The following is a 27751-nucleotide window of genomic DNA, read 5'->3' as shown; positions in this document are numbered from 1 at the left end:
GGGTTCGCAGCTCTCCCTAATACAAAAGAGGTGAATATATTTCCCCTTTCCTGAACAGATAATCCCCTTCAATGCCTGAGAACCCCAGCCATGCATTACAGACCCTCAGACACAGCAGAGGCGAAGAAGAATTTAAAAGACTTAAAAGATTTTTTTTTCCCCTTGAAGATTTTACCCAACACAATAAAAACCCTGCGTTCCCAGACCCCCCCCTCCCCCCACACACACACCCCGCCGGACCCCTCTGTGATGTCACCATCCAGGCCTAATCTGCGTCCTGTTTTAGGGACATTTTCTTTCCTATTTCTGCTGTTGAGTGAGATTTATCTGCATTAAATTGGCTCCAGTGAAATGAGTTTGTGCTGCTGTAGCTGGGAGCGCAGGAAACGGGGGAGATACGGAATGACTGTCATGAAAATAATAAGTGCACAAACTGCAAGGGTTGGCACAAGTGTCACAGCAAGATACGGAGCGCAGAACGGTTTATCTTCCGAGTGAGGAATGCTCGGCACATCGGCCAGATACAGGCACTGTGGGTTCACCTTCCCATTGGCTGCAGAGGAAAGTCTGAGAACTTTTACTGCTGAAGTTTCCTCTGCCTTAGAACATAATACATTCCTCGGGGCTGGAGTCACCCGTTGCTGGTCTGGCGTACCCGGCTATGTTGCCTTAAATTGGCCAGGTAGCGAAGACATCGATGTCATTTCACATAACGTTCGACTGTCGCCAGATAACAGGAAGACACAATGTAACTACACGATCATAAATAATTCTAACTTGTTATACAGCCCAACCTCAGAACCTCCGTCTAAAACAAAAACATCCTGTTACCAAATGGTCTCGTCACAGACAGAACAATAAACGACAGGTGGTGACAGTTGGTCAGTGGAGAACATGGCAGCACACAGAGGAACGCCGGGAGGTTCGTTACTCACAATGATTTTACTGGATTCTTTGAGACCTTACTTGATGTACAGAATTAAACACAGTTATTACTTTACCCAGAAAACATTAAATTGGGGGGTAACCGGCCTTTAAAATTAGCAATCTGTGCTGCTGAAATAGACTTTCTCTCTCTGTCTCTGAAACTGCTGACCCTGTCCTCTCGTTTTGGACCCCGTTCTGTGAGCATTTTTGGAGCGTTTTCCACGCCCGAAAAACCAGCATTGGAAATCAGGGTCCCCAAGAAAGAATAAAATAGCCAAAGAAAATGGCTGCCAGCAAAACTGCTGAAGCCCCCCCCCACCCCCCCAAAAAAATAGAAATGTATCAATAGCTCCCTCGGCTTTATAATGTTTGCAACAATTAAATTACACGTGAAGAGACGCGCGAGGTTTGCAAAGCTCTGCACACTATAATTTATGAAGAACGCCTGTTCTTACCAATTTATCACAACCGTCAATGAATCCAAACCTCTCAAAGATCAATGTGATTACTAGAACGTAGAACTACTTGAAATATAAAAAACAAACAAGGTTAACTGCAGGCCACAAAGCAGTTTTGAATACATAGGAGACGTTTTCGGCTGTATGCCTCCCTACCATACCACTTATTTGTTTTGAAAGAGTTCTCCAAAAAAAAAAAAAAAAGAAGCGTGAGCATGTAGGAGGCATGAAGGTAAGTGACGATTGTTCAGTATAGATGGAGGAGAAGATGAGTACTTGTGGGTTTTTATCTTGGCACGGGACAGAGGTTCCAATTTCGAGCCAAATATGCTGGTAGACAAATGGTTAATGGAGTTACTGTACTACATGACTTCATGCAACAAATGGGTGGCATTACGATGTTCGTGGTTCAATAAAAGATGAACCGGAACCAGCCAGGTGTTTGTCCACATTATGAACCTTCTGACTGACAAGTAGCTTCTGACTGACAATGTGTTGTTGAAATGAACATATTCTGCGTCCACGTTGTTATTTTTGGGTGGAATTTTTTTTTTTTTTTTTCATTTTGTTTCCTGTCTGTTGATATTCTTTGGGTCTTGACACTGCTGACCACTAGGAAAATCCATCTGAATATTAGGGGGAGATTATATGGGAGATCAGCTGTTAAGTAGTGCCGCTGGATACAGCGGTTTGGAGGGTTAATGTTAACTTGAAGGGAAATAGCATCCAAAAAGCCTTTTCTGCTTCAGAAAGTGAGAGTTTGAAATGACTGTGCTGTAAGCCAAAGCAGTGACCCATCCAAATCTTTTTAACAGGTAGGCCCTGGAAATCTGCTCTGCGAAGAGTCCTGATTTGGAGACGCGCCCTGTGTCTGGGAATCCTGCGTCTATTTCCATGTGTGACCCTGTGCCCATATTATTCTCACACAGCTCGGTTATCGCTGGCAGCCAGGGGAATGTAAACCCTGCATTTGGCTGCTGAGGCCCCTTTGAATGGAGGAAGCTGCGACTTCAAGGGTAACGCTGAAAATCTTTTGGATTAACCGCGGGAAAGTTTATACAGGTGGTGAGAGAGTAGCAGGAAATTAAACCAAAGCGCGGCTTTCTGTTTGGTTTGGACTTCCTTGCCAACACACACCTCCCCACAGAGCCCCCACCTTCACACTGCAAGAATCCAAATGGTGCATTGTCAGCACAATATCTGCCCATTGATACCACTGGGATGGAATTAATGTGTTTAGGTTGGAAAGGTCAGTTTTTGTGGACCATTATTTATTGCCATTATAACCATTAAATTGCTCTTTGTACTCCATGATTTATTCTGCAGGACGCCATAGCTGTGCGGCTTTGTGCGCACGCCATGTGCATGCCAAGTGGAAAGCCAATTATATGAATGGATGCAGAAAAGGGACGTACTCACTCGCATCTCTAGAGAAAAACAGAAATCAATGGCAGATAAGGAAAATTTGTCCCATCGTAAACCCAGTTTGATCTTTGTCCTTTAAACTTTCCTTGCGTCTTGAGCAAGCATTTTTTAATCACTTCCCCTCTACACAGTATGTTCCTACCTCCGGTGGGAGGTGGTTCTATGCATCTACTATCCTCTCAACTTCCAGCTTCATTATCCTTGTCCTGGAGTATCGGCCTCTCCATTGGAAGTTGCCAGGATTCCGCCCCAGAGGAAGCTGCATCAATGCAACTGATGTCTAACTGTAGCATACAATATAACAGTCTGAAGTCAAACCATAAAGTGCTTGGAGTTGCAAAGTGCTATAAAAACACAATATATTATCATAATAATTATTAGGAAATCTGACAAGGAAGAGAAATAGAAGCACAGCTGTTATTACAGGAGGCGGCGAGATGCTATTGCTGCAGCGGCTACGCTCAGGTCATACTCTGGACACCGGGTGACTGCAGGTTTAGTTAGAGGGGGAGTAACACAGCCCTGGAGATTTACAACAACAAAAAAAAGTGAGGAATAAAGAATGCGTCTGATCAGCACATTGTGCTTTTATTTTATTAGACGGATACAAAGCAGACCTTGTTATGATAGCTCGTCCATATGACCATGGGTCCTGGGTATTGTTGCCGACACCTAGCAGCAACAGCTAAGCCGGAGTATATTCCTGACCTGCTCTTGCCACCATGAAAACCGTTTAGTGGGCAGTGCCACCAACACAGCATGGCTCTGCCACTCAAATCATAATGCTGTAAGCCCCAACCCCCTGTCCTGCCCTTTCTCTACACTGCCGTCATTCACACAATCATACTGCAGTCTATGAACCAAGCAGACTGAATAAACACGCTGTCAATATGTGATGCGTATCTGTCCATTTAAAACCATGTAGAAAGTCTGTAGCCGTGAAACGGAAAGTTAAGAAGGGAAGGAAGATGTAATAAAAATAAAGCACACAGAACTGAAATTGTTTTGGCTTTCCGACAAGTAGTTGCATTTTATTTTTTTTATCCTGTTTCTTTTGACGATGGAGAGTAATTTAAGAGTAAAACTCTCATTAATAAGCTCAGGTAGGTCATGCAAGGAAGGGGGCAGCGCTGCTGAACACAATGCATTGGAATAATTGAACGTCATTATGGTCAGGGCCAGGTTCTGTAGCTGGAAAAGTAAAACAGCTGTTGGTCTACGTGTCGGCGCAAAGAAACGCTTCAAGCTTCTATCTTGGGCGCAGATCGCCAACCAGGGAGGTTAACACCAACTCCAGCCTGGCAGAGACGAGAGGGGGAAATGACAACGCTACTTAACTCCAATGGAAACGCGTCAAACTGGCGCAGGCGGAACAAAAAGGAGGGACACACCTTGATACATTGAAGCGAAGAGATGTAAAGTTGCCGTGATGCATATAACAGTGCGTTACATGTAATCCTCATGTTGGATACTCCTCCTGGTGTGAAATCACAAGGACTACTTATCTGAAGTGTTCCTCCTGGGAGGAAGATTACAAAAGCAGTATTTCCAGAGAAATCTTTTCATTGACTAAAGGATTTGAATGTGTGCACACCAAAAGGAAGGAGAGAGAGGAGGATATTGTAAAGAAGAACAGATGGACGGAGAATTCACAGATCCAAGGACATGCTAGAATAACTGGTGGGTACTTCTTCGCTGAACGAGTAATGGAGGCAGCGTTGCAGCAGGATTTAAGGGACCTAAACCAATACGAGAATTCAAAATGACTTGGGATAGGCCAAAGGCAGTGGTGCGCAAACTGGGGGGCACGGGATTTTTCTGGGGGGAGAGGTGGGGGTGCGGGCAGTTGCAGAGGCCCTGCACTCTTCCCAGAGGCATTTAAATGAAATCCCTGGGGAACGCGCGATGTCTCTGCAACTTCAACTTACCGGCATTCAGCCGGCTTCTGGTCACGCCGCCATGAAAACGTGGCGCCTAAAGACGCTGCAGGGTCACCCCTCTGCGTCATTTGACGCCAGGTCACTGGGGAGGGGCGCGAGTTCTGGAGCGGCACAGGGGGGGCACAGCAAAAAAAAAAAAAAAACACGTTGCGCGCCCCTGGCCTAAGACTATAATAAATATGAGGGAAAGCCGAGGGTTAAATGGAGTCTGAATTTTTATAATATATAAATTTATAATATAAATTATAGGATCTTATCGACCATCAAATTCTGTTTTTTTCAAGTTCAAAGGAGCCAACAAATGCAGGTGTCTGTCTACTATAAGGATAATGGAAAGTCAACTGCAAGTGAGTTTCAACCTTTTTTTGGTTAAGAAACCCAATAATGATACTGTGACATTCTGCAGATCCCCAACCCTCTCTAATAACACGTCCGAGATCAGATGCATTGTAAGGAACCCCAACCCTCTCTAATAACAAATCCGAGATCAGATGCATTGTAAGGAACCCCAACCCTCTCCAATAGCGTGTCTGAGATCAGATGCATTGTAAGTAACCCCAACCCTCTCTAATAGCGCGTCTGAGATCAGATGCATTGTAAGGAACCCCAACCCTCTCTAATAGCGTTTCTGAGATCAGATGCATTGTAAGGAACCCCAACCCTCTCTAATAGCGCGTCTGAGACCAGATGCATTGTAAGGAACCCCAACCCTCTCTAATAGCGCGTCTGAGACCAGATGCATTGTAAGGAACCCCAACCCTCTCTAATAGCGCGTCTGAGACCAGATGCATTGTAAACGCTTCTGTTTTTGGTACAATTTTTAAAAGGACCTTAAAATTGCACAGAGCCCTTTAGGGACGCCCGGGGAAGCCCTGTTGAAAAACATTGTTTCTCTAAATTATTACAGCAGGTGCTACCTGCACCCCATTTAACCTCTTCAGCATTGAAAAGGTTAAGTCTAGCTTGCACCGCTATCGTCCTATTCCTAATCCCACACAGGTGATAGTAAAAGAGCAGCCAGCCATGGCCGGCTCAAACTGGGACGGAGACGGGGCATTTGGCCAAAGGAAAGAGATTCAGGAGGCGCTTAGTAACAAGTGAATCATCAGTCGCCTGTAAAACTCCGAATCCTTTGATTCATGTCAAGTCGGGTCGAAAGCTTGTAAAACGTTCACGTGAGCCGTGTCCTCAGCCCGTCAAAACTTTAAATAAGCTGAGGTCACGCTTGTGCTTATTAGGCCTATTTATAGATGCACTTCCCGGATTTGCCAAAGTGAAGAGCAACACAGGAAGGATGACAGAGGCTTCCATTAACCCCTTTCCGTTCAAGGAACACATTGTAGTACTTACCGGAACTCGAGGTTAATGCACCAAGTCATGAAACAATGTGTTCACAGCAATATTCCTCTTAACAAGTCATGTTATTGTTATTATTAGCTCACAAGGGGAAGGTACTCCGAACCCTATGCAATTATATGGCATCTCATACATGGGATTCTTGTTGAGGAGTTGAGATATTCAGGGGAAACAAAATACACACAATTTACCATATTTTTTCCATAAACAATATACATATTACAGAGAACAATGTGATTTCATTTTCCTTACACAGCACACTATTGAATGGTCACTGAAAATGTCAGGAAGGATACCAGAGGATTGGATTCTGCTGGGATTTGAGGAGAGAATTCAGTCTAACAAGGAATGGTTGTGAGATTTCAGGTTTGTCCGTGTGGGTTGGGAAATGAGTTGCGTTGGGTTAAGTGACTTTAGTTGTATCTGGATTTCGTGGTTTTTAGGGTCGAGCAAATTGTAGTTGAAATCCCCAAGAACTAGCAGCTCACTCTTCTCATTCAGAGAGGAAATGGAGCCAAGAAACTGGGTGATATCAGTCAGGGACTGTAGAGGGGCTTTAGGGGGGCGGTAGATGCCAGCAACCAAGCTAGGCTTAGAAAAGGGGACTACTTTACTGTAGTTGCTGCAAGATATTGCGTTACATTTAAAATTAGCAGGAAAAATAAAAAAAGCCATTTGGAACTAAATTTACTAACACCGTCATTGTGAGAACAGTGCCACTGCAAACTACCTACTACCATTAGGACTGTACACGGTACTACATGCAGTGGTCAATGGCTAAGTAAACTGGCTACCTCTAGGGTGCCAATAACTTTGGGTGGAGGGTACTAGTCTTCCTCCTGGCACAGGAAATGCTGTCAAAAGGCTTTGCCCTGATAGAAGAAAGTGAGCTCTCTAGCATTGGTTGGCAGTCAGTCCAGGGGCAGGGGGCTCGATAAGCGGAAAACAGAAAAATCTCCAATGTTGCGGCAGTGCCTGCAGCCAAGCTGGTTTCCAAATGTACTGGCACATGCCTTTCATTTTGGCTCAATCAGTGAGAATGAAAGGGGAATTCGGACGCATTACCACTAGATCTATTGTCCAGGCTTTATGTGCTGTGGAAAGGACACTTTGGCTTAATTATTAGGCGAAGATACAACATGGCAGATAGCAGTTACGGGTTAGACGTTCACCTCAAATGGCGTGAAAAATGGACGCCGCTGGTTATCTTCAACAGTGGGAGAGGTCATTGTAACCATACTGATCAGGTACCAACCCCGGCAAATAAGGCGGTTATCCGTGACAGTCTGCCGGCCTTAATGGGTGCCCGGGCTTAGAGCAAAACTCAAAGAGCAGGCTATGACACCACACCAGGCAAACTAAAGAAAGAAATCAAGGCTTTTAATAGGAACACGAAACATAAGGACTGTGTGCAGTGGCCGGGCAGACAGACAATCTCAAACATCTCAGATGCTCACAGGACCGCAGTAATTTATCTAGAGCTGAACATCAATATCTCAGCATTACAAGAGACACGCATAGCATCAGCTGGCTCTGAGAGAAGAAAAAAAAACTAGACTTTTTTGACCTAGGAAAGCCCAAGAACAAAGAACACAGGGTACAATTAGTCGCCAAAAACCCCTGGAATGAAAACTCTTCCAATGGTTAACGCAAGTTGTACATTTGATCATGAGAAAGCTTGTCTGTGTGTGTGAAGGCTTTAGAGGAGTCCTTTGCTGAGCTACCCTTATGCAAGACTGTGGAAGAAAAATGGCACAGTCTGAAAATATTGATGAATAACACCTGTACTTCTAGCTCAAAGTTTGCAATAAAAACCAAAGACTGTTTTGAGGTATAGTGTACTTACATGAAATAACACTATTTGCCGTGGCAAAACAAACTGCGCTCATTCAGTACGAGAACCCCACAGATCAAACGTTATATAAACTGGGTAAAGAAAAATGTAAACTCCAAAAGACCTCAAGACACCGTGTTAACCACTACTCTTTGAAGTTATGCACAAATATAATCTGCATCTCGCACAGGAAACAGAGACATTTTCTCTAAAGAAAACAACTTTAACATCATCTACCAGGGAGATGATCACCAACAAGAGCAAGCTCATGGAATGATGGATCGAGCACTACCTTGGGTTCTACCAAAAAGGAGGTCACTGAAACAGTTCAGTTCCACCCCAAGCTCAGCTATCATGCAACAAATGAATGACATTCCAGCTGTTGAGGAGCTCGGTAAGACCACGGACACCCTCGCCAGTGAGAAAGTCACTAGTAAAGATGCGATTCCATCAAGTACTCTATGGAACGTCTGTATTATCGTGGTATATCCAATATTAGAACAGTCAGAAAGGCTTTTTCTGCCTTTGCTGTACTCTGGGCCTGTAGATCCACCACGGGTATGGCGTCTTCAAATCAAGTAAATTCATTACACTTCTTTCATAAATCTAACCAAGACTTTTGATTTTGTCAGCAGAAAAAGTCTATTCAAACTACTGGAAAAGATCGGATGTCCATCTAGTCTTCTTCGTATAGTTAGTTTCATGATTTTTCCATGTTGCAGAATATGAAAGAAATCCAAAGATCAAATGGGGTGTGAGAATTTACAGCAGATCGGGACATGGGCAGACACGGGGGCCAAGAGGTTCTTATCTGCCAACACATTCTATGTTTCTATGCATGGTAACGTCAACTGTGGGGGCTCAACATCTCAGGACTCAAATTCAAAGCAGAGTCAAGTAGGGTTGTGTTCTTACCCCTGACATTGTTTGGAATCTTCTTTTCCCTCTTTCTAGCACAGCGTTTTCCAATTATTTTTTGGATATGGAATCCTACAATTATATTGTGAAATTCTGAAGAACCCCAACCCTCTCTAATAGCGTGTCTGAGATCAGATGCATTGTAAGGAACCCCAACCCTCTCTAATAGTGCGTCTGAGATCAGATGCATTGTAAGGAACCCCAACCCTCTCTAATAGCGCGTCTGAGATCAGATGCATTGTAAGAAACCCCAACCCTCTCTAATAGCGCGTCTGAGATCAGATGCATTGTAAGGAACCCCAACCCTCTCTAATAGCATGTCTGAGATCAGATGCATTGTAAGGAACCCCAACCCTCTCTAATAGCGTGTTTGAGATCAGATGCATTGTAAATTCTTCTGTATTTGGCACCATTTGCTAATGATCTAGACATTGCAGGGAACCCTTTAGGGATGCCCGGGAAACCCCTGTGAAAAACACTGTTCTAGCATATGCTTTTGATTCTTCTGCTGAAGGAGTCTTCCTACACAGGTGGAAAATTATTTAATCTTGCATGCCTTAAATAGAAAGTCAAAGTGCGCTCGGGTTTGTTTAGCGAACTGCTATTTGCAGATTATGCAACTTTCATAGCTCACACCGCCAGTCTTTTTTCATTTGCCCAAGTTGGGTCTTAGCAAAGGCCTTAAGGAAACAAATGTCACGGCACAGGGTAATAAAAACACCACTAGTCACACTGTATTAGATGTGAACACTTACCAGGGCTCAACTGTGACAAAATGGGTTTAGAAGTGGAAATAAACATCCGCATTGGGAACGCAACAACCATCATGAGTAAATTATACAAAGAGTACTGTATCGAATGACAAACATCAGGCCTGTGTCATCAGCACTCTCTTCTGCAGCAGTGAATGCTAAACATACTGTACTCTAGTCATGAAACAGCTTCCATATGCAGTAGCCCATATTGTATCCTTGGAATCACTTGGCAAGACAAAGTTCTGAACGCAGAGGTCTTGGAAGAGACTAGTATTCCAAGTAAATCATCCCTCAGTCAACAACATCTTCCATGGCGGAATGGATAATGGCTGTATTCTTCTGTATGGACAGCTCCCTACAGGTAAAAAGCCACCGGGCCTGCCAATCTGCTTTATAAAGTTTCCTGCAAGATGATGGCCTAGGACATTAATCCAAAAGACTGGGAGAATGCTACCAATGATCAAAGTGTTTGGAACGCAACAATTGTAAAAGACAGTAAAGTTTACGAAGACGAAAGTACAACAGGCAGAGACCAAAAGAGACAGAAGGAAAAATCTGACTCTGCATCTAACCACCTTCACATATCAGGAATGTCCGAGAGGCCCGCCGGTCTCGATTGGGACTCTATAGTCCTGTCCGTAAATGCTCCCGGATGTGATATTCACAGCGCAAATCTCTGTGGTCGACACAGACAGATGCAAAGAACACAAGTTAAAATGTAACAGTAATCACAGCACGTGTTTAATTCAGTTTCCAAGCAGTTTAATGAGGCGTGGTGGAGTGGTTCAGCTATGGGACCGTACAAAAAAAACTTTGAAGAAACAACGTTTCTTGTAATTAGAGAAATATCCGGCAATACTTTCCTTTAAGGAAGAATTAACATCTGGCTTTCCCTTTTTAACCCTGTCATTGCTTATGGAGTAATCGTTACACTTACTCCTCCTTCTGCAAAGTGGCAGATACTGGACTGCTCTAATACTGTTTTATGGAGCATTTCACAGGTCACTGCTCTTCTTAGTCACTTTTCACAAAGCATGATGGAAAAATCCCCTAATTATATATATATTTATATTGTTTTTTTTTTTTAAATACTGATTACAACTGCTTGGGCCGTTAATAAATTGGCAAATTAACCGTCCCCGCAGTGAGTTGTGCACCTTCTCCGTTTTTGCGAGGCTATATTTCACGCGGATATAATTAACTTGTCTTTTCAATCCCCCTGACACTGCTTTCCAGAGAGACAGAGCCAGAAACATTTAAGGCGCAGATCAGTTCACGAAAACGTTAACCACTTAATGTAATTGAATTCCATAAACAAAAAGGGCATTATTATTCTTAAAGCGTACATTCTGCAGTTTTTCCCATCCTTCAAAATGAAAAAGAACATTTGTATTTTCTGTGAGGAGCCTAAAGAAGAGGATTTAAAGTCACTCGGGGTTTCCTCCTCCCCTGGTCCTTCCCTTAATGTCACAGCATCATGCAGGGGCACAGTGACCCAGACAAAGCAGGGGAGCGAAAAGTGAAGTCCCAGACTGGCCAAGATCCACACTAGGATTATAAACCAAACTGGTAAAATTCTATACAAATATTTATACGTGTTTGATTGAGATAAAAGCAAAAAAATCTGTCACGGATTCATTTTGTATACAGATGGGGTCCAACTTACACATACGTTCCCCCCCCCCCCCCCCCAAAAAAAACATATCTCTTCGAAACAGGACTGCCGCATCCCATGCTGTCGAGGATTATGTAACAATGCGTCCCAAAAATAAAAGTAAATCAGGTGTGTTTTTTTGCGTGGGAAAGTTCCATATTATTTATGGAAGGGGGCGGTGTTAACCTCTTCACTGCTGGAGACAGAAGTGCAATGGCAACCTTAGAAGGAAGTCATTTCCAAATATCTATTGGTGGAGCTCACAGACCGGGCTTTCTAGGTGGAAAAACAAGGTTATCACGGAAAGTGACATTTCACATCAGGTAATAAGGCACTTTGCTTGGATGTTGCTTCAGTGATTAATATGGGGAGTGCTTATAAAGAGCAATAGGGGTAGTTCTTTGATTGACTATTGAATTACGTGCAAATGTACGTGCTTAAATGAGGAGCTGTAGGTTATTCCCAAAACACAGAGTGGGTTTCCTACAGTATTTTGTGAAGAACCTCTGCTAAAACAATGCAGAAAGCCCTTCCTTGAGAGTGTAGAGGGCATAGGTAGATAGTGACAAATTTACACACACGGGACGTCTGGGTAAAGAACGGTTGTGTGTGGTATAGCCAGAAGCGGAGTTGAGGACAGACGGTTTGTGAATAGATGCCATAGCTGCTTGCGACTCTCGTCATTTAAAAAGAACCAGGTAACCCCTTCCCTGCTGGACACGGTCGTGAGGTTGCGGCTATCTGAGATCACTTTCCCATAGTGTAACGTTCTATGCACCTCTGCATCTATTACATGTGTAACCATGCCAAAGCTCCAGCAGGCAGAGTGGGAGGAGGGGACTTTGTCCTTTTTTGATAAATCAGATTAGAGGCCAAGAGATTAGAGCAGCACATAACAAGGAGGGGCGCCCCATGTCCCCCATCAGTCAGAGTCAGGTACACCTGGGCTGGGCTGGAGCCGATCCAGGCCAAGTATTTGCACAATAGCATTAGAAGTGTTTTGGCACAGAATGTTCTGTACTCACTGATAGCCCCTTGAAGAAAAAAAAATGCACATTTTTATCATCATTTCAAGATTTATTTTTTGAAAGAAGAGAAAGGTGAAATCAGGTTCTTCTTTGTGGCTTCAAATAGTTCAAATACAAGCAAGGGATTATTATAGGACACTGCAACTGATCTAATCTGCCATGTACTTTTAAGGGAATAGGACAGAGTTACAAACTATCTCCTGGCTCGGTGCCATGTGGACACATTCAGACAGACTTTGGACAAGATTAGGCTAGCTCCCAATAACCAAACTCTGATTTTTCTTCACCTTTAACAATCTGTAGGAAGCCAGAATTGCCAGGAGCCTTTAAAAGCAACTCACTGAGCTAGGCCACAAAGTTTATGAATAGAGAAAGGGTACCAGTTAAATAATAATCTCCCCAATAGCCCCCATACTGGGATTTAGGAACAATACAGAGAATTTGCAGACATGTAGCTGGACGGGATGTTTGTTGGTGATGCCAAATACCAGAAACCTCTAACTCAGGGGTGGCCAACTCCAGTCCTTAAAAGCTACCAACAGGTGAAGTTTTAAAGATATCCCTGCTTCAGCACAGGTGGCTCAATCTTCGGCTGCAGCGCCTGTGCTCAAGCAGCGATATCCTGAAAACCTGACCTGTTGGTGGCCCTTGAGGACTGGAGTTGGCGTCTCCTGCTCTATCTAATAAATATGATAACTCCTTCCTCGTTGCATATTGTACTGTACCAACAGGTGATCATTTTTATAACATATTTACATTACCCAGGTGTCCCTGTATTTTACTACACTGCACAAGGTTTTATAGTAACAATTTGAAGAATTAGGGAGAGACTACCTACACAATGTCACGCACGGAAACCCACCTCATCCACACAGCGACAATCAGCCAGTGTTAGAGCAATCTGCCTTCACCAGCAGCCTGTGCGCATGAGGATATCAGCGCTGACCTCACGGACGGCACCGTATATAATTACCGTTATCGCTGCCTGAACATCTTACCAACGATTTATGGTGACAGATTCACAGGGGGATTAAATAATTTACCAAAATTCCCAAGGAGTTTGCATTTAGGGCAATAACTAAATGGTGCTAAGCTGTAAGGGACCTGCAAGGTGCAGCACAACTGAATGTAATATAAAAGGTGCCCGAGGTCTTGGCTCTGCTTCGTAACGTAGAGATGGTTTCTCCCACAATAAAGACTAAGCCTTTAGCACAACAGTCACTTTCTCCCTAATTCTGGCAGAGTGATGAGGATCTTAACTCTATTTCCGCACTCTGTTTCCCAAGCTTCACAAGAGAGGAGCTGCTCAGACTTTAAGGCGGAAGGTGGGAATCGGCGAGCATGGGAGGAATTCACAAGGAAAAGGCCGGCATGCCCAGTATGGACCATGTCACTGGCCCTTCTGTTCTGGTCCAATATGTACAGAAGTCCCTGTGCATTCCTCTCCTGTCATCTGTATTTCTGATCTCTTGCTGCTTCTTATAAACTGCTTATTGTTTTTGTATAGAACTGTGGTGCTGAGGAGTTTATTGTCCCAAAGCAAAGTTTGAGCAAAGTGTTTTATTCCCTGGCAAAGAAAGACGCCTGAGCCTTGAAATCTATCCATTTGAGGAAATATGCACTCTGTTCTTTACTGCCTCAAATGATACAATCCGTGTTACACAGTGTAAAGCAGGAGGCCACATTGCAGTTAAGCAATGCTCTGGCAGCTAAGGGTTTAAGTAGCTGTGTACTGTACATAGGATTGCTTTACAAGACTTAAAGGTTCCTATCCCAATAGTGTTGTTATATGGACGTAAAGAAGTGTGGACTGAGACATTTTATTAGTTACAAGGCTCTGCCACGCAGTGTAGCCCAACAGAATGCGTAGAGGATCCCATTGGAAGCCAGGACAAGCCGTTTAATAATAGGACTTGTCCAAAACCCATATTGTTAATGAGACCTTTCCCAGAAGGGTATGTGTTTTCCAAAATTATGCAGGAGCCGGAGACTGGCATAATTAAGAGCCCTCTGTGGGCTGTTTGTGTTTTTTGCTATGGTGTCTGCAGTGTACAGCATGGCACATTCTCCTGGCAATGAAAGCGTGAATACACACACAGAACAAGCTGTCTGTACATTAGCAAATTCAAAAATCAAACATGATTTTCTGGTTAAGACAACATTGCAGGTGAGCAGTGACCGTTACCTGTAGAGTGATCTCTACAGAGTGACACCTTTACCTGCAAAGAGCGGAGATGTGTATTGGTATTTAGCTTTGTTATTCTGCGCACTACACTATATGTAAAAAACGTTTATTTTACTTTCCTAAGGGCACTAGATTGATTCCTTTATCATCTAATTTGCCTTTCAGGAAACTATTGTAAATCATTGTTGCACAGCTTTTAATGCAAACGCAAATACTCTTATACCCTCTGGAGTTTGAAATCTTGTATAAAAGAGCAGTTATGTTCTCTCTAGCTCCCAGATCAACAATGTACAAAACATTGGATAGCAAGCTCTGTGGAAGAGGAAGTCATTGCTATTGTAGAAAGGCAAAAAGGACCAGAACAACATGTCATCTCTTATGGATCCATTTACTTGGCCATTGGCCACAATGAACTGACCGACTTCATGGAGTGAGACGAGAGAGAGAAAGTTACACTTCGTGGGTTAGAAAGCAGAGAGAATGTGGGCTATAAATGAGCAACATGGCAGAGAAAGAGAGATCTGACAGCAGAGGAAGCAAGGAGGTTAAGGAATTAAATAGAAGAATAAGGGGCCTATGAGAAAACATCAGAGCAGGTGCAAATAATGAGATGTATCATCGTAATATTACAGAAAAACTAGAATGGACGGATTTTCAATCTTTGTACCAATCTCCTGTACAAGTTCCCCAGTCTATGCATCAAATTCAGTTTGTGTCACTAGGAAGAGTTGCCCCAAACTCTGCATTTCTGTGCTCTATTTCAGCTTCCTCGGCACAAAACAAAATATTGGTTGAGTGTGCAAAAGCAAACGTATCATCGCCGTTTCCAAATATTGAAGATGAGAAGTCAAAGGAGAAAAAGTACTGTAGTTAAAGCCCAGATTTCAGAAGTGAGGGAACCATGGGCGCTGGCAAGCTCCGTGTGATTTATTTATCAAAATCTCCCTGTACCTCTGGAACAAAAATGTGAGTGTGGAAATCATTTGGTGGGAGAATTATTAGTTTGCATCATTGCCCAGAACAACTGTATAACAAAGTGTATGTAGCGTTTGACACGGAACCACTGGTTGGTGTTAAGAGATGGATTACTGCATGAGGATTGGAAGACTGACAAAGATACTCAGGGTTATCTTAGGATCGCTTTGTCTGTAGCTAGTTTAACAATGGGCAAAAACGAGACTTATTACTTTACTTCTCCAAGTCCACATGTGGCTCTTCCAGTGTCCCCTGCACATTGCGGAGCCACGCAGCTCTCCCCAGACACCCCTGCGGGCAGCTTATGATGTGTATCGCAGGACACGTCTTGCTACTTTTCTAGATTAATCACCTTTTTTGTTTTAATGGCTGCTGCTTGAATTAAGAATTGATTTGGCTCTTAAGAATCTCGCTTAAAAAAAACAAAAACAGAGAAAAACAAACTCACGCGGGCCAAATGAACCTTTTAGATCAATGCAAATGATTTAGAGATGCACAGACATGTGGGACGCATAGCCTGGAGTGAGCCAGCATTGCTCAGAGTCATGTGGCAGAAATTGAATGCATGCCCATCACTACATCTGGCTGTGACTGGCATGAACGGGGAGTTCCCGCAAGTTAAAGAAACATAAGATAACAAATGAAGATCTGGCTCGGGATTCGTCACGCTACAACTTGGACACATTAGTTTAACCCTTTCACATGAAAAAGTTACACATGTGGAAAAACTACAGGTGTAGCTGGATTTACTGTCATCAGCGTAGAGGAAGAACAAGCAGGGGATGGTGTCTGCTGCGATGGAGCTGCGGTTGTCCATGCTTCTGGACGGGGAACCCCGGGACCCCCCACGGTGTTAATCCGTCGGTTCCGCGACCGTACGACTTGCTTTAAAACTATGAGATGTGGTACCGTAACTCATGATCATCTTCCATCCTCAACCAACTACGCTTTGGGTAGTTTGGGAGTTACTTCATTGGCTTGCTGGGAAAGTCCAGAATGCTTTCATTTATGGTTCGAACTCCTTGAAGGCCTCTCTTTTACTAAAAGCAAAGAGGATTTGCTGTGTGTCCTTCAATGTTTCTTTAGTGTAGTCTTCGAGGTCTAGCCTTGCTAATCCCATGTCCCTTGGCTTGGGCTTGGCTGAGAGATGTGGTCAGCTAACACACACAGCTGTTCACATCCTTGTGGACTCCGGAAAGCTGGCCAGGTTCCACCGTGACCAAAAGCCAACCCTATCAGATCAAAATTCGGTAACTTTAATGAATTCAGAGAGCAACAGCAGAGTTCATAGAAAACAGGTGTCTGGGTTGGATGGAGAGCGCTGTGAGCGGCCAGGGAAAAAATGATTAGAGTGACGGGATCTAAACTTGCCAAACTATCTCACAGCTGAAGCTCACGGAGATGCATGGGAAACAAGAAAGTGTATCCCAGCTGGCAACACCGTGGATTTCACACCTCGTGCCAGAACCAGACAGTATAACCGTCCGCTCACGTGAATCTGCTCTGTTCCGACTGCTGTAAATCAATTTTTTTTACTGCCTGGAGAAAGCAGGGTGCAGCTAACAGTGTGCCCAAATGAGGAACAGAAATATGGAATATGTGCAGTCCAACGTACCCAAAAAACATTCGTACAAGATCTAAAATGAACCGAAAAAAATTGTATAGAACAAATCACTGTGAACACATTCCTGGTACAGGAAAAAGGAGCAGTTAAGTAAACCCCTTTCTCACAGGCTACAATTAGTTTTGTATGATAAAATATGAATATTGTGTGCCTAAATTGCTGAGCCTCTCTCTACTTTAGAAAGGTGTATTATTATTTTTTACATACCCTGGTCATGAAGGACACAGAATTCTCACGAACCCGGCATCATTTATTGTTTTGGTTGTTACCTTAAAAATAGCAATCTGACTTTTCGCAGCTTCCACGTGTGCAGAAAGCAACAATGTATCCACAAACTGCCAGGCTGCAATCAAATCAAGATACAAAGGTCAGCCAACCGAAGGTTTCCATTCCCTCCCCTACGACACCCGGATTTTTATATTCTCATGCAAATCCTCGCTGCATCGTGCCAGAAATCCTCACTTGCATTGGCAGCGCCCAGTCCGTGACCACATTGTCCTGCTCGGAGATTAGGCTGAATAACGAGGAGAACTTCCAACAGCGCCATGAAACGAACTGTGAAACGAAGGATGTCAGGACAGCGAGAGCCAAAAACTTTACAAGTCTCTGTGTCAAATGCATGGTTTCCAAAATGTTCAACAGTATTCGGAATAAACGAATGAGGGGAGCTATAGAAAAAACAAAAAGACAGGGCGCACAACGCACATAGTGAAGCACAATTAAAAGATAATTTTACTAAAAGATTAAAGCTTCTGCGTACATCAATATAATGAATATCAAGCAGTGGGTTAGTGGGGTTACCACACGGAAGAAATGATCACAGCTCTCCACTGGAACGGACGCAAGGCACTGGATACCAGCAGACCACATCCAAGGCAGCAGCTTCCGTGAGACCTTCAGTCAGGGTAACCAGGTGTTGGGGACCGGTGAAGAGTCCCGTGTAAAAGTCCCGTTATGGGGCTCAGAAGCCTCCGTCAGTCCTACAGCAATGCAGCTCCAACAGCACGCCGCTCAGAGCCGTGGTGCGCCTTCTGATAACGTCACGACACTCTCCTTCTCACATGGAGTGGGGGAGAGAGCGCAACGGCGAACAACACACAGGACAGGCAGGGTAGCAATAGTAAACACCCGTACCGACAGGCAGTGAAGCAGGGGACCGGGAGGCACAAGCCAAGAATATACTTGACAAACAGTATGGTCAGATAGGTGAACAATCCAACAATCCAACTAGTTTCGTAACACACAGTTACTTCATCAGGGAATACCCTGATGTATACCCGGTATTCCCTTACTGGTGTCTGATGCAAGTTTGAGGAAAGCAAGTTCAACACCATCTACGGCCGCGTTTATAGTGGGCGCACGATGGAGCGCACGGTGTCACGTACGCCTGCCGCTCGAGCAATTTGTGTTCATGGTACTTGCGCTGCGGGGAGACATGGCGGACCCGTCACAAGGCTGGTTCGCCCTCATTGGCTGAGCCGCTCACATGACGTGGCTGCCGCATGGAAAAAAACCGAAATGATTTATAGCTTGAAAAATCCGCCGTGCGGTGACTTTGCATCATTGACTTCCACTAATTTGTTGTTTCGGGGGCACGCGCCGTTGTGGCTACTATAATCGCGGTCTATGAACGGAGAGGCAGAGGCAAAAGATTACCATGTAACTCAGGAAAAAAATCACAGAATTTAATAACAAAAAAACAGCCTTGGGTTGTGCCTTTCACAGCCAACAATCACTGAGCTCTTTGTTTTTAACATCTTTCCCATGCGGTGCTTGCACACTTGCCGTTTACACACTTGCTGCAAAGTAAAGCAGATCCTCTTTACCATCTCGCTTTTAGCAGGTCTAATTGTACGGGTTAAGGAGGAGAGTGACCCGGCGAGTAACACCAAGAATGTCTCATTCATTATATCTGTCAACAAGAGCCATGCACTGCCCTACATATCGTCCCAGAGGAGCCGGCCTTTCTTATTAGAATCCATGCCACTGCGAAAGTGCAACGGCTCCTGGGACTTACAAACTCATGATAATGAGTCTGTTTACAAAGCAAACAGCAATGATCGCCAAAACACAGCCTTCTTAAAAACAGCGGGCAAAGGCTAACGTCCTTACACTATAACTTGGCAGCTCCTAGATGCTACTGCTGGGTTAAACATCAAGATTGATGTGATAGCCAACTGCTTTCCCCTTCCTGCTGGGAAAACTCCCCCAGACAAGTGAAGGCTCAGAACCCAGTGACTCGGAGGACGCCGTGCGTCTTCTTACGCTGTGTGTACAAAGTTACACAGTCTTATCAGACTGGATATGGTCTAATCTGTTTATTAGTCATTGGGGCTTTCTGCTATGTAAGGTAACTAAGAGCTGGAACTAAACAGATAGATTAAAGGTGTAGAACAAGAATGACAGGGAGATCCATAATGTTCTGTCAACAGATTTTTTTTGTTGTTGCAACCTGGCAGTTTATTGAAGTTTTTGATGCGGGAAGGGAGGAAGGGGAGAAATAAAAATGGGAGGTGTGGGTGGGGAAGGGGGATACACTCAGTAGATTTTGATAGTTACAGTATACAGTTCATAACAAAAAGTAGAGGAACAGATTGATTACTCCATCTGATCCTGCCCATCAGTTATTTACTTATAAAGTATCTAAAGCAACCTGCTATTACACATTTTGTATCAGTTCTTTATAATACACACACACACACACACACACACACACACAATGATATATCTTAAAACAGAAACCATGCATTGTATTAAATAATAATAGCCATGACTTGATAAAAAGGATCCCCACTTCTGTATTCTAGAAAGTTACAACTGCTTCAGCTTGTCCATTTGAAATATGTGCCTGGGGCACCCCATTATGAAAGGTTATACTATCCATTCATTTTCACATAACCTCTCCCTGCAGATTCCTGTTCTTGTGCCATGTACTGACTGATGTGGTAAGAGTTTAGCAGAGAATGGACAAAGATATAGCATGGACTTGGGGCATAAAAGTTTCAAAAGCTGTGAAAGATACACTCATGGGTATTCTATTAAAATCAAGACGTATCTGCATCTCCTCCACAGGTCCCAAACTCGGCTTCATTCTCCCCATTGTGACATGTCATACGGCGAAGAAGCTGCACCAAAGAATTCTGGGTAGCAACATGTAAATGCGAACGAGTGTGTCACGCTTCCTATACATTTTAAACATGGATTCCATAGGGCACTTGCCTGCTACATTACACAGGGAGGACACCCAAGTCTGGGATAAGGAAGTACAGAAATCAGTGGACCCACTTAAATAAATGTTATGTTAAAAACAGCGTCGAATCTGAGTTACATGGCTAAGTGCTTTTACTTTTTGGCGATATAAATGTTACTCAGTGAGAATAAATATTTAACCGTTTCTTAACCCAGTGGTATCCCAAACCTCTCCCCCTGACCCGTGGCCACATCAGGTTCCCGAGACAACCCCATAACATTCTATTAGTATGCAAAAATAAAAGTGCATTCGCCTGGATGCAGGTGCATTGGTTATTCCCAAAAGCTGGTGTGCCCGTGGGTCCTGAGGAGAGGTTTGGAAAACATTGTTCTAACCAGTGGGGCCTCATTCCAAATATCGAATGAAAAGACCTGTTGGCAATATGCGAGTGCCATACAGTATAAGAGAAGGGCAGAGCCTGCATCTAGTATTATGTCGTTTTCCCTACGGACAGTTCCTTTGTATCCATGCGTCTCAAATCACAAAAATAACCGCAGTGTTTTGCTGTACGATCATTCTCAGCGTTATGCTGCTGAACCGAGTGGAATAGCTATTGAAGCAAGACACAGATGTTTGGCGTACAGTGTATTACGCTGCACATTCGCAACACGGGAGGAAGCGCGGCACCTCTAAAAATGCCATTTCAAGCTCAGGAGAGAGACATTACTATACTGCAAGAGCTCGGCTTCCAAAAGGGGGTGTAATTGATTCATCACAAGGAACTAACTCTTTCGTCATCGATGCTCACTTAAAATAAAGCACATTTTCGAACAGCATGAACATACCAATAGATACATCATATCGCCAACATACTCACCTTCCACGACGTGCAACACAATTATTGCTGCTACAGTATGTATAAGCCTCCCACCATAACACACAGCGGGTTGTGTGTCCAAATGGCGCACTTTGTTCCAGAGCACAGAGCTAAATTATTAATCAGTGTTAAATTTGCGTCAGTGTCTTACGTATGAAACATGTTCATTTTCTTACATTTGGTGCAGAGCTGTCAGGAGAGGTAGGTGGGCAACTCCAGTCTTCAAGGGCCACCAACAGGTCAGGTTTTCAGAATATCCCTGCTTTGGCACAGGTGGCTCAGTCACTGCTTCAGCACAGGTGGCTCAATCAGTGGCTCAGTCAAAGTTGAAGCAGGGATATCCTGAAAACCTGTGGCTGGCCCTTGAAGACTGGAGTTGCGCGCCCCTGGTGTTAGCACCAACTTACCCCTGACTAATATATTTGATGCAAAGAGAAGAGCTTGGCACCAGTAACCGATGTACAATTTGATGCATCCGAGTATAATATTGTGTCTTCCCCCATAACCCTCACAGGTGCAAGTGAAACTAAATTGTAGTATAGCAGCTTGATACATTGATGCAAATAGCTTATTTAAACCTCCATTGCAAACATATTCCTTAAAGGTCGTAAGCACCCAGCTAGCTGTACTTTCCCTACCCCCCTAGAGATCACATTGTGTGTATGGCAGGTAGTGTGGAAACGTCAGTCATTCAGCATTACATGCTTTAGGATCTGCGTCAAATGCCAATTTATTTTGTAGACTATTATAGTAGCTCAGACCGGTCTGCACATACGATGCCAAACAAGGGAGGAAACGGATGAGCACACACACACACACACACACACACACACACACACACACACACAAAAGCCTACATAATGTACTACAAAGCAACACCTTTCACAAACACTTTATTCCAATATAAACACTCCCTCTAATGTGTGCCGGGGCAGGACAGTCACAATAGTGTCACATGTAACTAAATTACACTTTTGCTGTTTTATTAAAATACATTCTTGGACTGAGTAGAGTATTTGTGCTACCCAATCTGCCTGGTCACCCTACTTTCTGTGAACCCCAAATTTTCAAACCGCTTAGAGATCCCCCCGTGCCTAGCCAAAAAAATTGTTGAGCAGAGTTATTTCCCTGTATTTGACATGGGGTCATTGAGCGCTGTGACTAAAGGATTTTCGCCAAACCTCAAGCTCCCATGACCGCACTGCCGAGCAGAGATTGATGGAGAATATACAACATTTTTTATTTGACTTGATCAAAGCCTTTGTATGATTTGGAAGGCGTAGAGAAAGAAAAAAAAACACAGAAGGATTCTGCGCAGCAAACAGAAGCTGTGCCAGTTGCTGCATCGAGCCGCGGGACAGATTCCATTCCATGAGTTGAACAGCATTGAAGGTGCCAAGTAACCCAATTGGAACCTGCAATGTTTGATGTCGGCTGGTACAATCCCATGCCAGAAGAGCAGAGTCATCATCCAAAGGGATTATCAAACCAGTGAGCAAACACGAGTTTGGCTCTTTGACTTCGGGTTAAAGGATTGATTCCACGATTTGAATCCTCATCCCAGGTCTCTTTTCAATAACACTTTTTTTCCATGGGTCAGGTGGCAGCGATTATGAGGAAGGCAAGTTATAGTTCTACATATTATTCTGCCACACGATCACCAGAATAGATCCTTCTAGGGATCATGCGTGGAACCTATTAGTGTGTGTCAGAGAGACTTCAAGGGCATGCTTCACAATCATTATAGTAACATCGGGACCCATACCTCACAAGAAATGCCCTAGAACAGGGGTTCTCAACTCGTCCTCAAGAACCCCCAAAAAGGTCAGTTTTCAGGATATCCCTGCTTCAGCACGGGTGGCTCAATCAGTCTCTGCATCAGTCTTTGACTTAGCCACCTGTGCTGAAGCAGGGATATCCTGAAAACATGATCTGTTGGTGGCCCTTGAGGACAAAACTAAGTGGGTGGGATGGTCGATCGGGACAGCGTCCTAGGGGGTGCAGGTTGGGCCAGCAGTGACCATTTGTGTGGCCGAGGAGTGCGGAGACACGCCCGCTCCGGCAGTCCGATTCGGTAGTCAGTCCCAAACTCCAGTGTCTGCCGCCAGGTTCGGAGAAGGGAAACTTGAACCGAGCCTGCACCAGACGAAAGGGACAGAGCGATGGAAAAAGGAGGACGGGCCAATGGGAGAGAGTGAGCGCCAACAGGGGAGGAAGAAATTGGGGAGAAAGAGAAATTGGGGGTGTGGGGGGGGTTCGAGAAATTGGGGGCGCAGTTGGTGAAACTTGTCTCGGGTGCAAAAATACCTAGTTCCACCTCTGGTGATATATTAACCAAAGTCACCTTAATTATACAATAATATATGCACCAATATTGCCATTAATTCTATTGAACATTGTGGTGTTCAAATGGTGCTGTTGGCTACACGGATATCGGTGTCATGCTTTAAATGCATTTTTTTTTGGTAACACAAGAGTAAATGTACATTTAATATTAATCTATACAGCCGGGAGGGGGAGAGGAACGGAGGAGGTATTACTTGTGCTCTGCCTGTTCTTCTATAACACTTTACACTCCCGTCCTCTGTGGAGTACTGTAGTTCTGTTACCACACCCCTTCCATGCTCCGAGCTCCCTCTCTCCCACCAGCATAGGAGCGGTTAAAGTGGTCCCAGAATTCCATGTTGCTCTCTCTGTCCTGGATACGAACAACTATTGTCTTAATCAAGGACATGTGAGCGAGTGAAAGAAACGTAAATTACTGCAGGAAAAAAAAAAAAAAAGGCAGAGCTGTTTTCTAACTATTCTGGGAGTCATGGAATGTGCTGGTCAGAGCCAGACCCAAAACAGCTAACAGTGGCCGTTATTAAAACGAGTTGACTGGGAGCCAGAACACAAGAGAAAGCTTTGCCTTGCAGCTGTGTTGCCAGGATAATAAGTGTATAAGCTGAACATTTATATAGTGTGGATTCACTTTAAGTGCACCCAAGTTAATGCTCAGAGGTTTTGGCTATGGTATCTTAAGCATTATACGCAACTGTCCCGAGCAAACACCTCTGCTTAATTAACCTCTCGTGCCAGCAGCGACAGGCACAGGGTCAAACCGTGGGCTGGGCGGGACAGGCTTGGATTCCCATCATGGACAGCAGTGGATGACGTTGCTTAATAAAAAGTAGCTGCGCTGTGCAGATTTAAAGAAATGCCAAATCTGTTCAACACTAGGGCAACATTCTGTATTTAAAAAAGGCTTATGCAACATTTTGCATGAATGGGGTTCAAGTGTAATTGTTGTGGGCACTCCTTAATTTGTTTTGTTTTTTAATGTATTTATTTTAGAAATGCACTCTACCTTTGTTTTTTGTTTTTTTTTTCCGAAAGGAGGTCCAAAGATGTCCCCCAACATTTATCAGGTTTGGAATTTGTTGAAATCAAACACATTTAAGCCATATAGCGGCTCTACGTTTCCTCCCCACCTCCCCAGTACCGTCACACAGTGGATAGCTTATGAAAGGTGATGTAAAACCACTGTAAAGAAGAGAACCGCCCTTGTTTAAAAAGCATGAGAAAGCCCTGATGTAATAAAGAGTATGCAGATATAATGTGATACATTGTTACTACTAATGGATCCTTTGGAAGAACGGATGTGTGACGTGTCATTGAACACAATGGGGTGAGAGCATGTTTATTGTATATTCAGAGCTCCATTCTCCCCACTTCACCGTGTGTGAACATCTAAAGAACCAACCAACGCGTCACCCTGGAAAAACCTAGTGTAGGGAAAGAAAAATCCATACATCTCGGAGACCATCTCAGCACTGTGATGAAATCTAATCTATCATTTATCTGCCCAACAAAGCATTCTGTTTGACATATTCTCCTGTATTTGTCCTTCTCAATCCCATGATATCAGTAAAACAATTGCCTTCCTCACTATACGGAATGGGATTTATGAATATTATAAGCCATGGTTCTCACACTGATACATGCAGGACCCAACAAGAAATCACCAAACCATGATGAGCACGGTCCATTCATCCTCTCCCCACTTTCTGCATTATGCCCAATTCTGATTCCCACTGAACTCAGAATTCTGCTACTCTGTGTTCCGGTTATTTGCTTACGCCATATGGGCTCCTATTTCGTCGGATGGTTACTGTTTTCATTTTTACCACTTTGGAAATTTAAAAAAAAAAAAAAAAAGAAGTTTTACATCTGCTACCCTCAATTCCCAGAGAGTGACTGCCGTGAAAAGAGACTTATGAAAAAAGTCAAATATATATGTGTTTGATCGATACCTTATTTGGATTTCTAGAACGCAACCCATCAGATCAGATGGCGATGGTCTGGTCTCCCTGGTACTTTCCTGCACACTCTCTCTGGAATTGCCCCCACGCACAGATGCTCCCCCAGCTATCAGACATTTAACACCCCCTGAAAGGTTTCTTTAAAGAGGGGAGCTGTCTGGCATACCCCTAACATTGATTACCCTCCCACCCCCATTCTTCCCCTCCCCACCAACCCATTCGGGATCAGCTGTGCAGCAGGATCAAATACCATGGTAACACCCCCAAACACTAATGGGATCAGCTGTGCAGCTGGACCAAACACCATGGTAACACCCCCAAACACTAATGGGATTAGCTGTGCAGCAGGACCAAACACCATGGTAACACCCCCAAACACTAATGGGATCAGCTGTGCAGCAGGACCAAACACCATGGTAACACCCCCAAACACTAATGGGATCAGCTGTGCAGCAGGACCAAACACCATGGTAACACCCCCAAACACTAATGGGATCAGCTGTGCAGCAGGACCAAACACCATGGTAACACCCCCAAACACTAATGGGATCAGATGTGCAGCAGGACCAAACACCATGGTAACACCCCCAAACACTAATGGGATCAGCTGTGCAGCAGGACCAAACACCATGGTAACACCCCCAAACACTAATGGGATCAGCTGTGCAGCAGGACCAAACACCATGGTAACACCCCCAAACACTAATGGGATCAGCTGTGCAGCTGGACCAAACACCATGGTAACACCCCCAAACATTAATGGGATCAGCTGTGCAGCTGGACCATGCTCCACCCTGATGTATACTCCATCTCACGAGCCGCCTCTTTACCTTATGTTCGAACATTGCCCTTTGCACACCCTTGATCTAGACTAGGGAATAAACTGGGGGCTCAGCAGTTGCAGAGGCCCCGCGGTCTTCCCCAAGGCATTTAAATTAAATGCCGGGGGACCATGCAAGGCATCTGCAACTTCACTTACCGTGATGCAGTCAGCTTCGTTGATGCCACGGAGCCACAGGACGTCACATGACCCCGCGGCATTATTTGATGCTTCAGACCAGGTAAAAAAGGGGGGGGGGGGTGTGTAGAGCAGGGGGGGAAAGCTGAGGGGGGGGCGCAAGGCACAAAGATTGCGCACCTCTGCTCTAGATCATAAGCCCTCACGAGCAGGGTCCTTTGTATCTTCTGTATCGGTTTGTGTATGTTTGTCCTTACTTCGCATGGTCATTCTGTATATGTAATTTACATCACTCTTCCCCATTGCTATTATTATAATGTGCATTTGTCGCCTGTACTCCAAGGAGCATGGATGGTTCTGCGGCTTTAGCGGATCTCTGTGGGATGCTCAGCATGGCTCACCGGCCAACAGGTAAAAACGACTATCAATGGTAAAATGAAGGACATCTCATCTTCCCGGCTGGCACAGGGTGAAAGGAAAGAATACATTTTTGAACTAATTAAGAGGGTGTTTCCCCGAGTAAGAAAACTTGTCCAGTATAACAAAAAGATGTCTCCATTGGACTTGCGCAAACGCCTTCAAAGATCAATCTCTTCTAGCGTCTACGTATCATTCCTGTACTAATGACATGTGCTTTGTCCCTGTGGAAAACTAATAGAGGGGATAGCTTGTATGCGGACAAGATCAGAACAGGGTCATTACGACAGCACAGTACGAGAGAGTTCCAGTCACAGGAGAACATGGAACCAGAGATCTGTAGTGAGAAGAACCAGCCACAATTGGGTTACATGGTAGTCAATGGTTACAGCTGCTACTTTTGTTAGAAATATCACCTTTTAACCCATTCCCTACCAGCTGGCCTAGAAAACACATCGGACAGCTTTACGTGTAATTGTTCAACATGAAAACCGAACACGAAAAAAAACCCAACATGAAAGAGATAGCAGCCAGCAAACGGTTAATACACAACACATCCATAATTAAAGGTTTTCAGGATAGAGAGGGGAAAAGTCATCACTACTATGGACAGCTAAATACGATACTGGATAATCAGCGGCAAGCAGATCTCTCTAACACATCTCCTGCAAGAATGCGATTAAAGAAAGTCCATTTATTCGCTCTCCCTGAAGTGAAGGATGGTTTGTTAAGGTGCAAACGGACACAATCAACTCCCTCATTCCCTGGCTGAGCTACACTCCGTCATAAAGAACCGCTGATGGATTACCCGGAGTGTCCTGTGTGGTTTATTGTTCACAAACCACTGGTCCCCTTATTGCATTATCTATACAGCTATCTGAACGCCTGGCCGTGCAGAAAAAACGCAGAAAATTATCCTCACATAT

At 44.2% G+C, this 27751-nt stretch overlaps 1 protein-coding gene across 10 annotated transcripts in view; it reads right to left on the bottom strand.

Moving 5' to 3' along the window:
* CEP128 (centrosomal protein 128) overlaps positions 1-27751 on the bottom strand; it is a 137156-nt gene that overhangs the window by 23014 nt on the left and 86391 nt on the right. The gene's annotated exons all lie outside the window — the stretch shown is intronic.

The sequence above is a fragment of the Ascaphus truei genome, chromosome 9 (assembly GCF_040206685.1).
Source record: "Ascaphus truei isolate aAscTru1 chromosome 9, aAscTru1.hap1, whole genome shotgun sequence".
Classification (NCBI taxonomy): domain Eukaryota; kingdom Metazoa; phylum Chordata; class Amphibia; order Anura; family Ascaphidae; genus Ascaphus; species Ascaphus truei.
The sequence above is the reverse complement of the archived record's forward strand: the minus strand, read 5'-3'. Positions and strand labels throughout refer to the sequence as shown.